The sequence below is a fragment of the Megalobrama amblycephala genome, linkage group LG17, assembly GCF_018812025.1.
Source record: "Megalobrama amblycephala isolate DHTTF-2021 linkage group LG17, ASM1881202v1, whole genome shotgun sequence".
Lineage (NCBI taxonomy): Eukaryota > Metazoa > Chordata > Actinopteri > Cypriniformes > Xenocyprididae > Megalobrama > Megalobrama amblycephala.
Window position 1 is genome coordinate 5156396 of NC_063060.1, and position 14623 is coordinate 5171018.

Below are 14623 nucleotides of genomic sequence, written 5' to 3' on the forward strand. Positions count from 1 at the left end.
AATTGTACAATAAATAAGGACATTACATTCTCTGCATTAAGTTGCTCATATAACACACATTTGTCCTGTATGTGTAGCGCCATCTGCTGGCGAATTTTATCTCTATACCAGTTTTACAATGTACCTCTTTATCTTCTCAAATTCATATCAACATTTTTTTAAATGCAATTTTTAATGCATCATTCGTGATGCCTTGACCTGTTCAATAATCATCTCATCTCACTGTGATGTTCGCATTGTAACATTTTAACATCTCAGTGAAGTTTAAGTTTTTCTTTTTGTTCTGATGTGAAACTTCCTGAACTTTTTTAAAGGTTCATCCGAAAATGAAAATTCTGTCATCAATTACTCACCCTCATGTTGTTCCAAACCCATAAGACAAACTAAAATCTTTTTAATTAAATCTGAGAGCTTTCTGTCCCTCCATTGACAGCTCAAAGGTAGTCAAGACATCATTAAAGTAATCCATGGTCTCTGTCCCTCCTAGTCCAGTCCTTCAGAGGTTTGTAGGCTGGAGTCCTCCTCAGCATTAAACTCTAGAATGAGACAGTCTAGTAATAGTGCATGGCTACGTCATAACTGTTTCTGCACCTCAGAAAAATACTGTTTAAACTTAATTTTAAGGTTAAATTTTTTTTTTTTAAATACTTTCTATTAATGCAGTACTGTGAAAGAAAGTGGCTTAAATTATTGGCAGTTTAGTGTTAAAGGATTAGTTCACTTCAGAATTAAAACTTCCTGATAATTTACTCACCTTCATGTCATCCAGTTAAGATGTTTATGTCTTTCTTTCTTCAGTCGAAAAGAAATGGAGGTTCAAAGGGCTCCACATGATCCCAGACGAGGAATAAGGGTCTTATCTAGCGACATGATCAGTCATTAAAAAAAAAAAAAAAAAAAGGGAAATCTCTGTGTTTTTAAAGGGGCTGTGAACTTGACTTTCGCCAAGCTCCCACACAGAACAGAAAACCCACCAAAGGGGATCACACCATTACATCTTGTCGGCTTGTTACCCGAAGAATGGAATTGGAATTGGATAAACATTAACCTAATTAATTGTTGGACTATGCATTTGAACCCAACATGCAAAACTACTGTTAGAAAACAATCTTTTTTTTTCTTTTTTTTTTTCCATTGGACATTTGCAAAATCATACCAAGATATACATGCCCAGTTAATACTAATTCCTTCATCATATTTGGACACATTGAATGATTTTAAGCAGCTTGTGTATATTCTGTTCTGCCTGGTTCATGATGCATGAAGCACAACATGTGCAATACATAACTGTATAATATATCCCTTTTTATAAACTAAGAGTCAATAAGCTGTGAGGCCTTCAGCTTTTGTTTACATGTGTTTTGTACATTTTTGGAATATTTTTGCTCACATTTCTTTAGTAAGTGTTGTACTGTAAGGCTGTCCCTGCCCTTTGCTTCAAGTGCATGTTTAACTAACATTTAAACAATAGCTTTGTCAAACCTCTCCTGCATTTAGCTGTTTAAGTGTGTGTGTGTGTGTGTGTGTGTGTGTGTGTGTGTGTGTGTGTGTGTGTGTGTGTGTGTGTGTTTGTGTGTGTGTGCACAGGAATGGTCTGTGATGTCTCTTCTGACTTCAGTTGCATCAGTGAGTACAGAAAGAGGAACAGCTCATTATCAGAAGCAGGAAGTCAAATGTTCATTTCAGGTTCTGTCTTTTACTCACTCTGACGGTCACATGGCTCTTCCTCCGATGCTCTTTGGTGTATTACTTTACACTGCAGGTAAGACACAGAAATTACATTCTACCCTCAAAACATGCTTTTATGTTTGTTTTTTTAAATAAACTACCTTGTTCTCCTGTTGATTCTTTATATTATTTGATTGATTTCACTTCCTAAAAAGACACCGCAGGGTGAGCAAGGAGTACTTCATGTATATTTAAATAGTATAATCTACTTTACAGCGCTGTGACTGTTCAGTTTATATCCTGCTGTGTAAGACTTGAACACAAAGGAAATTCTGTTTTTTAATTTCATGTTGCATAAGAAATTTTTCAACAGATTTAAACATTTCAGTAACCACAAGATTGCTACACTGATTTTTGACAGTACATACATTTTTGAAATTGCAACATTAAAATAAATCAGAAAATAAATCATATATCATAAAAAGAAAGTTCTTAACACAAATATAACATTTCATTTGATGCACTCTTTATCTCACTATTCCTAAAACTACCATTCCTCAGACTATAACTGAACACATTAATATAATATAATTAATATAAAGCTTAGTATAATATATTAAACTTAGGAGACGCCTTTTCCATATTTCACCTGCTGTAAATTCAACATCAAACACATTTTTGTAGGAAAATGGAGACAGGAGATCAAACCAAAGTGCAAATAAAAACCTCTGAACACTAAACAGATTCATATAAAATAACTATGCATATTCTTTAAGTGTTTTTAAAGCAGTGGTTTGAGAAATTAACTGTAATTTACAGTACAAGGGGAATTTTGCTGATGTGTGTGTGTTTGTATCTACAGGAACTCTGAGCAAGAAGACATTAGATCATGTAACTGTGAGAGAAGGAGAAACTGTTACAATCCCGTGTCTGTATGACAGTCAGTATAAACTGAACCCAAAATACTGGTGTAGAGGGTCTTGGATTTCTTGCACAATCACAGCCCGTACAAATGACACAGGGAATTGGACAATAATTGATTATCCAGCACAGAATATTTTTACTGTGAAACTCAACAATTCAGCATCCTCAGACTCTGGATATTACTGGTGTGCTGTGGAGCTTGGTGGAAAACTAGATGACGGAAAACGTTTGTATTTAACTGTTAAACAAGGTAAAAATAGTTTTTGTGATGCATTTCTTTACTTTTCCTCTGTGTGATATGTGGTTTTCTACTTCAGTAGATACCTGTTTAGATTTAACAAAATATTTAATTCAAACTTTTGTTGCTGTCTGTGTGTTCAGCTCCTGATGTGTCTGTGGTGAGCAGCAGTGTATCTGGACATGAAGGTGGTAATGTCAGTGTCCAGTGTTTCTACAGTTCTGGATATCAGAATAAACTCAAACAGTGGTGCAGATATAAAGATCAGAGCTGTTACACAGTGGGGAGGACTGACACATCCCAGAATCCATCAGTCCAGATCAGTGATGATGGGAGAAGCTCCTTCACTGTGCTGATGACTGGACTGAGACTCAGTGATTCTGGATGGTTCTTCTGCTCTGCTGGAGAGCTGCAGGTTCCTGTTCAACTCTTTGTTCAGAGCGACAATAAATATAAAAATACAAGTAAGTCATTTATTTCATTTATCTTGTGAAAAAAGTATTTAACTGACATAAAACATAATGCTTTTATATATATATGAAATGTGTAATTTTAAAATTATAATTTGTTTTATTTTGTTTTATTATATCAAAATAATAAAACATTTATAAATATTAAATCACATTTTATAATTAGTGATACTATATATATATATATATATATATATATATATATGTAGTTGCATGAAAAAGTATGTGAACCCGTTGCAGAATATGTAAAAATGTGAATAATATTTACAAAATAAGAGATCATACAAAATGCATGTTATTTTTATTTAGTTTTTATTTTTATTTTATTTAGTACTGTCCTGAGTAAGATATCCATTTTTTCACACTGAGGACAACTGATGGACTCAAACACAACTAATTTTTAAAGGTTCAAACATTCACTGATGCTCACATTTTGAATTCAAATATCAAGGTAAATTGTACTTAATTTATATCCCAGGAAACATACAAGTATCTTCTGTTGCTTCCAAAGGGCAGTAGGTAAGGTTATTTTAATAAATTCAGCTATTTTTTGTCTTGTGAACTATATGTAAACATATTTTATGTAAAATATCTTAATCATTGCAGTAGTAAATAAAAAATAGAATGCATTATGTATGATCTCTCTTATTTTGTTAAAATTATTCACATTTTCACAGATTCTGCAAGAGGTTCCCAAACTTTAGCATACCACTGTATATACTATAGGCCTATAATATATATATACAGTACAGTCCAAAAGTTTGGAACCACTAAGATTTTTAATGTTTTTAAAAGAAGTTTCGTCTGCTCACCAAGGCTACATTTATTTAATTAAAAATGCAGTAAAAAACAGTAATATTGTAAAATATTATTACAATTTAAAATAACTGTTTTCTATTTGAATATATTTGACAAAGTAATTTATTCCTGTGATGGCAAAGCTGAATTTTCAGCATCATTACTCCAGTCTTCAGTGTCACATGATCCTTCAGAAATCATTCTAATATGCTGATCTGCTGCTCAAGAAACATTTAATGTGTACAATTGTACAAAATATTTGTGTACAATATTTTTTTTCAGGATTATTTGATGAATAGAAAGTTCAAAAGAACAGTGTTTATCTGAAATCTAATCTTTTGTAACATTATAAATGTCTTTACTGCCACTTTTGATTGATTTAATGCATCCTTGCTGAATAAAAGTATTCATTTCTTTCATTTCTTTTCAAAAAATAAAAATAAAAATTCTTACTGACCCCAAACTTTTGAACGGTAGTGTATAATGCTACAGAAGCTTTGTATTTCAGATAAATGCTGTTCTTTTGAACTTTCTATTCATCAAGGAATCCTGAAAAAAAAAGTACACAACTGTTTTCAACATTGAAAATAATCATAAATGTTTCTTGAGCAGCAAATCAGCATATTAGAATGATTTCTGAAGGATCATGTGACACTGAAGACTGGAGTAACGATGCTGGAAATTCAGCTTTGCATCACAGGAATAAATTACTTTGTCAAATATATTTAAATAGTACACAGTTATTTTAAATTGTAATAATATTTCACAATATTACTGTTTTTTACTGTATTTTTAATTAAATAAATGTAGCCTTGGTGAGCAGACGAAACTTCTTTTAAAAACATTAAAAATCTTAGTGGTTCCAAACTTTTGGACTGTACTGTATATATATATATATATATATATATATATATATATAAAATTAATAGATAAAGATTGATTGTTTAATAAACAGTTTAAACCCATAAATGTTCCCATTGTATCCTGTATACTGAGATGTGCAACTGCATCTGTGTATCAAATATTACATTTTTGGTAACGCTTTAGATTACAGCCCGGAAAGTACTGCGTAATTACAATGAATTTACAGCATAACTTTCGATAATTATAGTGTACCTATACAGTAAGTACGTGTAGGTATAGGGGAACAATATGTAAAGTCTTAGGAATAAAGGGGTAACAACCAGGAAAATAACAAATTATTTACATTATAAGTATTTTAGAACTAAGGGGTACTTATACTGTTATGATAGGCAACAATCTTTCGTTTGGGAGCAATTTAGCGAGAAAGTGCACTGATTAAGTTGTTTCAAGGCAAGTAGAAAGAACTATCGCAATCTTTTTTAATACACGGGGAAATATACTCTTCTTTCATGTAGTTACAGGGTAAGTATGACATTGTGGGCCGTAAATTAAAGTGGTGCTTGTTACACTCTACAAAGTAACACGTTTTGTCCGTTTTTTTGGTTGTTGTTGTTTCTCTTGCTTGGCTTCCTCCTCCTTTTGTTTCTCAACTGATGAATCTTAAGAAGGAATCCCATTAAAAGAAAATACAGTACACCCAGAAATGTTCTCATGGTTTAGGCTATTCATCTTTTCGCTTCTGACCTGTCACCAGCGCCTGCATGAGAGTTGACTTTGCGTTCGATGAAACATATTGTAATGAGCAACGTGAAGCTTTCATGAAGTTCTTGCGGGAGATTCATGTGAAACTTGTGCGAGAACTGCCGTCTCTGTTATTCTGTCTTGTTTGTTTCTCGTTATAATTATCTGATATTATCTGTGTATTTTGTTGTGAGCATTAATAAAAAACATGTTCATGTGATGATGTGAGCATAGTATTTATTTGGATGTTTACATTTGATTCTGAATGAGTTTGAGGCTGTGCTCCGTGGCTAACGGCTAATGCTACACTGTTGATGCTTTTTTTTTTTTTTTTTTTTTTTTAAACTATGTTGTTCTCCTGTTTCTTTATATTCTTTGATTGATTTCACTTCCTAAAGACAGCAGGGTAAGCAAGTATATGTGAGTATAAATGTATATTTAAATGTATATATAAATAGTATAATCAGTAAAACTTTGGTAACATAGAATACTGATCATTAATGAATAACTACACAGGAACAAGTGAGTAATGCAGTGTTTCTCTAAAGTGAGAAACATGATAACTCTGTAGTAACTACTGGAGTCACTGTAAACTTTTGAGGTTTTTGTAAAGTATTGGATAGTAATAACTCAAGGGTTACTATATCCTTTTAAAGAAACTACTACTTATTTGGATCAGTATTCTAAAGTGAAGATCATGGTAACCCACTAGTAATTAATTGTTACCAAATACATCAGAAGGAATTACTATACAAAACTGTACAAAAACCTCAAAAGTTTACAATGACTTTAGTTACTAGAGAGTTATCATGTTTTTCACTTTAGAATACTGATCCAAATGATTAGTAATTCCTTCGGAAGGATTTGGTAATACTTCAGTCATTACTAGTTCCCCATGTACTTACTGGGTAATAACTAGGTACTAACCCTGATCCTACCCCTAAACCTAACCTTAACCCATGCAAGTACATATAAGTGCACGTAGCCTACTGTAAAATAAAGTGCAACCGAATTAATTAGGCTATACATTTCATCATTCATGTTAATTATGAACCTGTATACAGTAGCTTAGTTCTTAGTAGTTCTCTGGGAGGAATGAAAAAACAGTAGTTACTGATTAGCTAATAGTGAACTACCACCTACAACTGAGCACTATTACTTACTAATTCATTCATCAGAGTTTATTGTGAGTTACTAGTGTTAATAATGCAATACTCATTTGTTCCTGTGTAGTTATTCATTAAAGGATCAGTATTCTATACCTACTAATTTAGGTATAATAATAATAATCTACTTTACAGTGCTGTGACTGTTCAGTTTATGTCCTGCTGTGCAACTTGAAAACAAAGGAAATATTGTATGTTTTTAATTTTATTTTGCATAAGAAAGTTTTCAACAGAATTTTTCAAACATTTCAGTAACCACAAGATTGCAACACTAATTTTTGACATACAGGAAAAAAAATGTGTTCTATAAATATACCTGTAATACACTGAAATTACAACATTAAAATAAATCTGAAAATAAATCATATATCATAAAAAGAAAGTTCTTAACCACAAATGTGACATTTCATTTGATGTATTCTTTATCTCACTATTCCTTTAAACACTATTCCTCAGACTATAACTGAACACTTTATTATATTATATTATATTATATTATATTATTAACTTATCCATATTTCACCTGCTGTTCAACAAGTTCAACAACATCAAACACATTTTGTTAGAAAATGGAGACAGGAGGTCAAATCAAAGTGCAAACAAAAACCTCTGAACACTGAACAGATTCATATAAAATAATTATTCATATTCTTTGTGTTTTTAAAGCAGTGGTTTGAGAAATGAATTAACTGTAATTTACAGTACAAGGGGAATTTTGCCGATGTGTGTTTGTGTCTACAGGAACTCTGAGCATGAAGACATTAGATCATGTGACTGTGAGAGAAGGAGAAACTGTTACAATCCCGTGTCTGTATGACAGTCAGTATAAACTGAACCCAAAATACTGGTGTAGAGGGCCAACTTGGATTTCTTGCACAATCACAGCCCGTGTAAACGATACAGGGAATTGGACAATAACTGATTATCCAGCACAGAATATTTTTACTGTGAAACTCAACAATTCAACATCCTCAGACTCTTTTTTTCAGAAATTACTGGTGTGCTGTGGAGCTTGATGGAAAACTAGATGACAAAAAACATTTGTATTTAACTGTTAAACAAGGTAAAAACAATTTTTTATTTATTTATTTTACTTTTCTACTTCAGTAGATACCTGTTTAGATTTAACAAAATATTTAATTCAAATTTTTGTTGCTGTCTGTGTGTTCAGCTCCTGATGTGTCTGTGGTGAGCAGCAGTGTATCTGGACATGAAGGTGGTAATGTCAGTGTCCAGTGTTTCTACAGTTCTGGATATCAGAATAAACTCAAACAGTGGTGCAGATATAAAGATCAGAGCTGTTACACAGTGGGGAGGACTGACACATCCCAGAATCCATCAGTCCAGATCAGTGATGATGGGAGAAGCTCTTTCACTGTGCTGATGACTGGACTGAGACTCAGTGATTCTGGATGGTTCTTCTGCTCAGTAGGAGATCTGCAGGTTCCTGTTCAACTCACTGTCATTAAACCCAAACATGGTAAGATCACAAATCAATTCAGATATATATATAAATAGTAACACTCTTAATGCACTAAAACTAACCTCATGTTTTTCTCCTTTCAAGCAGTGACAAATATTCCAACAGCTCCACCGTCTGACTCTGAGACAGACATGTAGGTGTCATTTAAAACAATCAAACACATCTAAATACTTTTGTAGGCAAAAAGGCTGGGCTGAGGGCTGTAAAAATGTGAAAACATTCAATTTTAAGTAGTGATACCCATACCATATATTGCTTATTAATACTTTATTAATAAAAACATGGCCTTTTTATTTGATGTGATTAATACTGGATCTGGCAGCAACATATTAATGTCTTTATGTGAGAGAATGACTGAGTCAGGCTAATTTAGCATTTCTGTAAATATTAGTTTGATCCTGTATTTTAGCTAAAACACATCAGCTCCATCATGTTGTTCCAAATACATATATGAATTTCCTGTGTTGTTCGCTCTTTTACATGCAATTACAATTAATGGATCTTCAGACAGTAGTTTTATTTCAGTAGCACCAAAATTCTTGGCATCTACCTAGCTCTTTTTGGCACGTTCAGGAGAATTCAGGAAGTAGCAATGAAGAAGTAGCGATGTCTGATCATGAATTAATAATTCAGATTTTTTTTAATTAACCTGTTGATCCTGTTCCCAAAACTGAATGATTTGTTCACAATTTTGGACTGATCGGGTCCTTTTTGAGGACCTATATATTGATGACAATATATGTGAATAAATATATTGTGACCGAGAAACCTGTTCAGTTATAATATTTTCCTCTTGATAGTGTGTTATTGTCTTTTATCTTTCAGATTGCGTTTCTGTCTGTCACAGAAGCTAGAGATTTCTCCACATCGACCAGAAAGATCAGATGATTATAAACTGCTGATTCTGCTTTTGCTTTACACTCAGTCAGACTAAAGATCTGTGTGAAGAATATATTACATCTACATTTGCTAAATGCCTGTAATGTTTTTTTTTTCTTGAAATGCAGAGGATGTGTAACCATCTCTCTTCAAATGTTTTTTCCCTTTTTATCCAAAGTGACTTTCAAATGAGTAACACACTAAATAAAATTACTTAATTTAAAAAAAGTGTTCATTATGGACTTTTATTTTTTTCAATTTGGCTATCTTTTATATCAAGTATTGCCCCTGAACTCACATGTCAACACATTTCTTACATGTGAAGTCATAGTGAACTGAACAAAATTGTTGCAAAATGACATTCAAGGGAAGCTCCAAGCAAATACTTCCACTTCTGTTTGATAAGACTGATGCCCATTTTATTACTTTAGAATGTTTAATAGTTGTGAAGAGTATTTGACTGAGAATCAAGCAAGCCATGAGCATTAGTTGTTTACTTAGGCCTATAGATCCATTCTTTTACACACATTTGCCACAAGATGTTAAATTTGATCAAGAAAGTAATTGTTCAGAGATCTGAATTTGTTTTGAGAAACAAATCCTCATTCAAGAATTGATCCAAAGCGATTGATGGGAGACTCTTTGTTTCCCTCTTCTGGTTTACATGGCATTACGGACAGATGGAACTGAGACAAAGAGGTGAACGTGGATGGAAGTTTATTAAACAGCAGGGTAACACAGTGATGCAGTTAAGTGAAACAGGTGACATGGAAGTTGCAGAGAGATAACTGGTAATGATACTGTCCTTTGTCTTGCAGGAACATGGATCTTGGATGATCGTAGATGGAGGAAACACACGTAGGAGGTAAGTTGACACACACGGAGACAATGAAGCACGGAGACTGAGGAAACACACTGGAGTGGAACAGGTAGGACGCTTTGGCGTCTTGGGGATCAAACATGAAAAAGTCCTTTACATGTAAACGAGACCAGACAACTGACTGAGGTGTGAGCGTGATTAAGAAGGCTGGTGATTAGTGAGCTAATGGGAAGCAGGTGTGTGTGATTGGCTGATGGTGGAGTGAGTGCAGGTGAGGGCCAGGGAGGATGATGGGAGATGGAGTCCAGGACAGACGGAGACTGTGACACATGGGTTGACAAATGCTGCTATCCACATTGGTCTCATCAATCTCCAGGCCAATCAAACACCTTTTAAGAGTGAAATACAAGAAAAGAAAATGCTTGGTTGATTTTATTCCCCCTTACACCTCATATCATTACACTGGGTTAGCAATGAAACCTGTTGTCCATTTAGTGAATCATACGTTGATTTCTTGATATTTCTTTTCTGTATTGTTTTGTGTGTTTGTGGGAAATGCTGATCTACTCTAAAACTGAAGATCATGTGATATACAACACTATAAATGATGAACTCTCAAATGTAAGCACAACATGATGGATCAGAAATATAACATTAAGAGTAAGATTTGATGAATCATGTACATGTTTAATTACAATCCCTTTCTCCACAGGATCACATCAAGGACATAACCTACAGGACTGTTGGTGATGCTCCTGTGAGTGAAGCAGTAAGCTTTACAGAAATATATAATTTTATGTATTTATTTTACCGCTGGTAGTATATTGAAATGATCTCTAACTTATAAACCTCCAGCAGCTGGACTATATACAACACTAGTCTCAGCCTCAGACGTCACGTGCTCGGACCACTGGCTGTCGCCAGTCTGAATGTCTGGCTACGCGAGACTAGCTCCACACTAATAGCAACAGTGAGAATAACACAGGAACAGACACTTCTGATCAAGAGAAACAGAAGAGCATGTTTTACAGTTAAACTTTTTTTTACATGAACATTGAACAGATCCACAGATACAAACACATGAAGTTAACTTCACATGTTTGCATGATTTCCCACCCCTAATTTTTTCAAAAGGACCCATTTGACAGATGTGAGGGTCAAGACTCTAACTAGCCTTCTTTGTCTCTTGAGAAAATGGGATTGTCTTTTAACAGAACGTATATATTTTGTAGGTTATAAATAAAACAAGGTTTTTTGTCTGCCATTTCTCTGTAAAAAATATATTTTTAGGTTACTTGTGGAGTGTTCTGTTTGCATTTTTAAAAACATGCATATTTAAAATTTAATTATAGTATTTTGTAGTTTTAAATGTAAAAAAATAAATAAATAAATAAATAAATATTTGACTCTTTTTCATCTTTGGACTTTTTTCATTGTGTGTAGTTCAGGTGGTGACAAAATGTACCAAAAAACAAACAAACAAACAAACTTTTTTCAATTTTTATGGAGATTTTTTGGACTCCATGAGGAAATCAACTTATAAATCATACTTACTGGTGTTTTTGATGCTTAAAATTAGGATAAAGTTCAGTTAGATTTAGGAAGTTAGTTGTGATGGTTAAAGAAGTCATGAACTGCGTTGTTTTGTTGTTTTATGTTTCCTGGGGTGCACTTATAATGTTAATATGCTTTTTACATCAAAAATTGTCATAATTTAGAAACGAAAGGCATTTCTCCTACCCTGATTTTAGCCCTCTTGTTTGATCGCTCTGTTTTAAGGGGTGTGTCTGCTGTGAGACTTCAGTGTAAACGCCCACTGCTGTGATTGGCTGACATCTTTGCAATAAAAAATAGCTAAGCATTGCTCTCTTAAAAAAACTTTTTTGAAGCACGTTTTTAACTTTTTAACTAATCATGAGAAGTGTTTAATGGTAGAACGATGAAGATGATGAATGAGTGTCAAGCGCAGCAATGGAAAGAAATTCCCAAACAACTGATGACTTTGCCGAGGGGGAGCATGTAGAGAATGAATAATAGCCTAGAATTACAGGAATCTTTTAGGATTAGTACAGTGGTTCAATATTAATATTATAAAGCGACAAGACTATTTTTGGAGCGCCAAAAAAACAAAATAACGTCTTATTTAGTGATGGCCGATTTCAAAACACTGCTTCATGAAGCTTCGGATCATAAATGAATCAGTGTAACGAATCTGCTGTTCGGAGCGCCAAAGTCACGTGATTTCAGCCGTTGGCAGTTTGACACGCGATCTGAATCATGATTCGATACACTGATTCACTGTGATCCAATGCTTCCTGAAGCAGTGTTTTGAAATCGGCCATCACTAAATAAGACGTTATTTTGATTTTTTGCCGCACCAAAAATATTCTCGTTTTATAATATTAATAGCTTTATAATATTAATACTGAGCCACTGTACTCACATGAACCAATTTAAATATGTTTTTAGTACATTAATGGATCTTGAGAGAGGAAATGTCATTGCTCCCTATGCAGGCCTCACGGAGCCATCGGATTTCAACAAAAATATCTTAATTTGTGTTCCGAAGATTAACGAAGGTTTTACGGGTGTGGAACGGCATGAGGGTGAGTAATAAATTACAGAATTTTCATATTTGGGTGAACTAACCCTTTAAGACTGTAGTCTAAAGCATTCATGAATTGCAACCATTTAAGTTTTAAGTATGTCATTTTCCATGTGCTGAAAAATGGGGATGACGAGTAAGAGACGAGTTTATTGCATTTGTTGTTGTTGTTGATTTGTAGTTTATTTAATTCTTGTGTGATTGTTTTCACCATTTTATCACTGTATGTGTGTGTGTGTGTGTGTGTGTGTGTGTGTGTGTGTGTGTGAGAGAGAGAGAGAGAGAGAGAGAGAGAGAGAGTAAGTGTGTGTATTCTGTTTTGTTTGCCTTTGGTTTCATGTTGTGTTGTCCTGTCTTGTTTCCTAATGAGTAATCGGCTGGTCCATATATACAGTAGTATGTTGCCATTTACTCAGGATATTGTCACAGTTTAGTTATGTTTGGACTTTGTGTTTCATCATTCCCTGCCTGAGTTTGTTTGTTGTCATGGTTACTGATTTGTTTTCACTAATCACCATGTTTGTGCTGTGTACTTAAAGGATTAGTCCACTTTTAAATACACTTTTCCTGATAAATTTACTCACCCCCATGTCATCCAAGATGTTCATGTCTTTCTTCTTCAGTCGAAAAGAAATGAAGGTTTTTGAGGAAAACATTCCAGGATTTTTCTCCTTACAGTGGATTTCAATGGCTACCAACAGATTGAAGGTCAAAATTACAGTTTCAGTGCAGCTTCAAGGGCTTTAAACGATACCAGATGAGTAATAAGGGTCTTATCTAGCGAATCGACTGGTTATTTTCGAAAAAAATACAATTTATGCTTTATAAACAAAATATCGCCTTGAACATACTTTCCGCTTCCGCATTCTTCATAACGCTTACGCTGAATGTCCTACGCATTCCCTATTCAAGTTACGGAAAAAAAACGAAACTGGCGCCGCGTTCGTTCCGTAACTTGAATAGGGAAGGCGTAGGACATTCAGCGTAAGCGTTATGAAGAATGCGGAAGCGGAAAGTACGTTCAAGGCGATATTTTGTTTATAAAGCATAAACGGTTGTATTTTTTTTTCGAAAATGACAGATCGATTCGCTAGATAAGACCCTTATTACTTATCTGGTATCATTTAAAGCCCTTGAAGCTGCACTGAAACTGTAATTTTGACCTTCAATCTGTTGGTAGCCATTGAAATCCACTGTAAGGAGAAAATCCTGGAATGTTTTCCTCAAAAACCTTCATTTCTTTTCGACTGACGAAAGAAAGACATGAACATCTTGGATGACATGGGGGTGAGTAAATTTATCAGGAAAAGTGTATTTAAAAGTGGACTAATCCTTTAAATTCACATACACAACTACAAATGGCTTTCCCCTAAAATAATGCCCTATTTGAGGGTATAGGAGGCGATTTCGGATTCAGCCCTTGTGTAAATGCAGTTGGTCTGGTCTCATCAATATTAACGATTGCGTTTTGTGTGCCTGTCTTGTTTGGATTAACATTTGAGTGGTTTATTAAAGACTTCTGAACCCGATACCTGTACTTTCTGCAACCATTTGTGACAGATGTACGATACTTTTTACTTTTGAATGGCCCTCAACAGAGAAGGCTTTTTGTCTGCCCAAATATGTATCACTGTTTGTTGCTGATGTCCATGTGATGAACACTTTAAGTGGAGCAGAAGTGAGTCTCTGCTTAAATGTTTAAGTGTTGCTTCTTTACTTACTCGTGTGTTTTTGTGGTTGATTTCTGTTCAACATTCACAGTGTAGATTCACACATTATTTTATTTTTTGCTCAGAGGTTCAGCAATTCATTACCAGAACTAATGCACCCACAACACATTTAGTACTGTACTTGAAATATTCTTAATTATTACTATTGTTTATTTTTTAGGTATTTAGGAATTAGGAAATATGAGGATGGTTGCAATACAATTTTTTTAACTTAAACTTTGTAACTTTCTTATATTT

At 34.0% G+C, this 14623-nt stretch overlaps 1 pseudogene; it reads left to right on the forward strand.

Annotated features, from left to right (window-relative positions):
* The first annotated feature begins 1678 nt into the window (after nucleotides 1-1678).
* LOC125251244 lies at nucleotides 1679-9373 on the forward strand (annotated as a pseudogene).
* Nucleotides 9374-14623: the final 5250 nt, after the last annotated feature.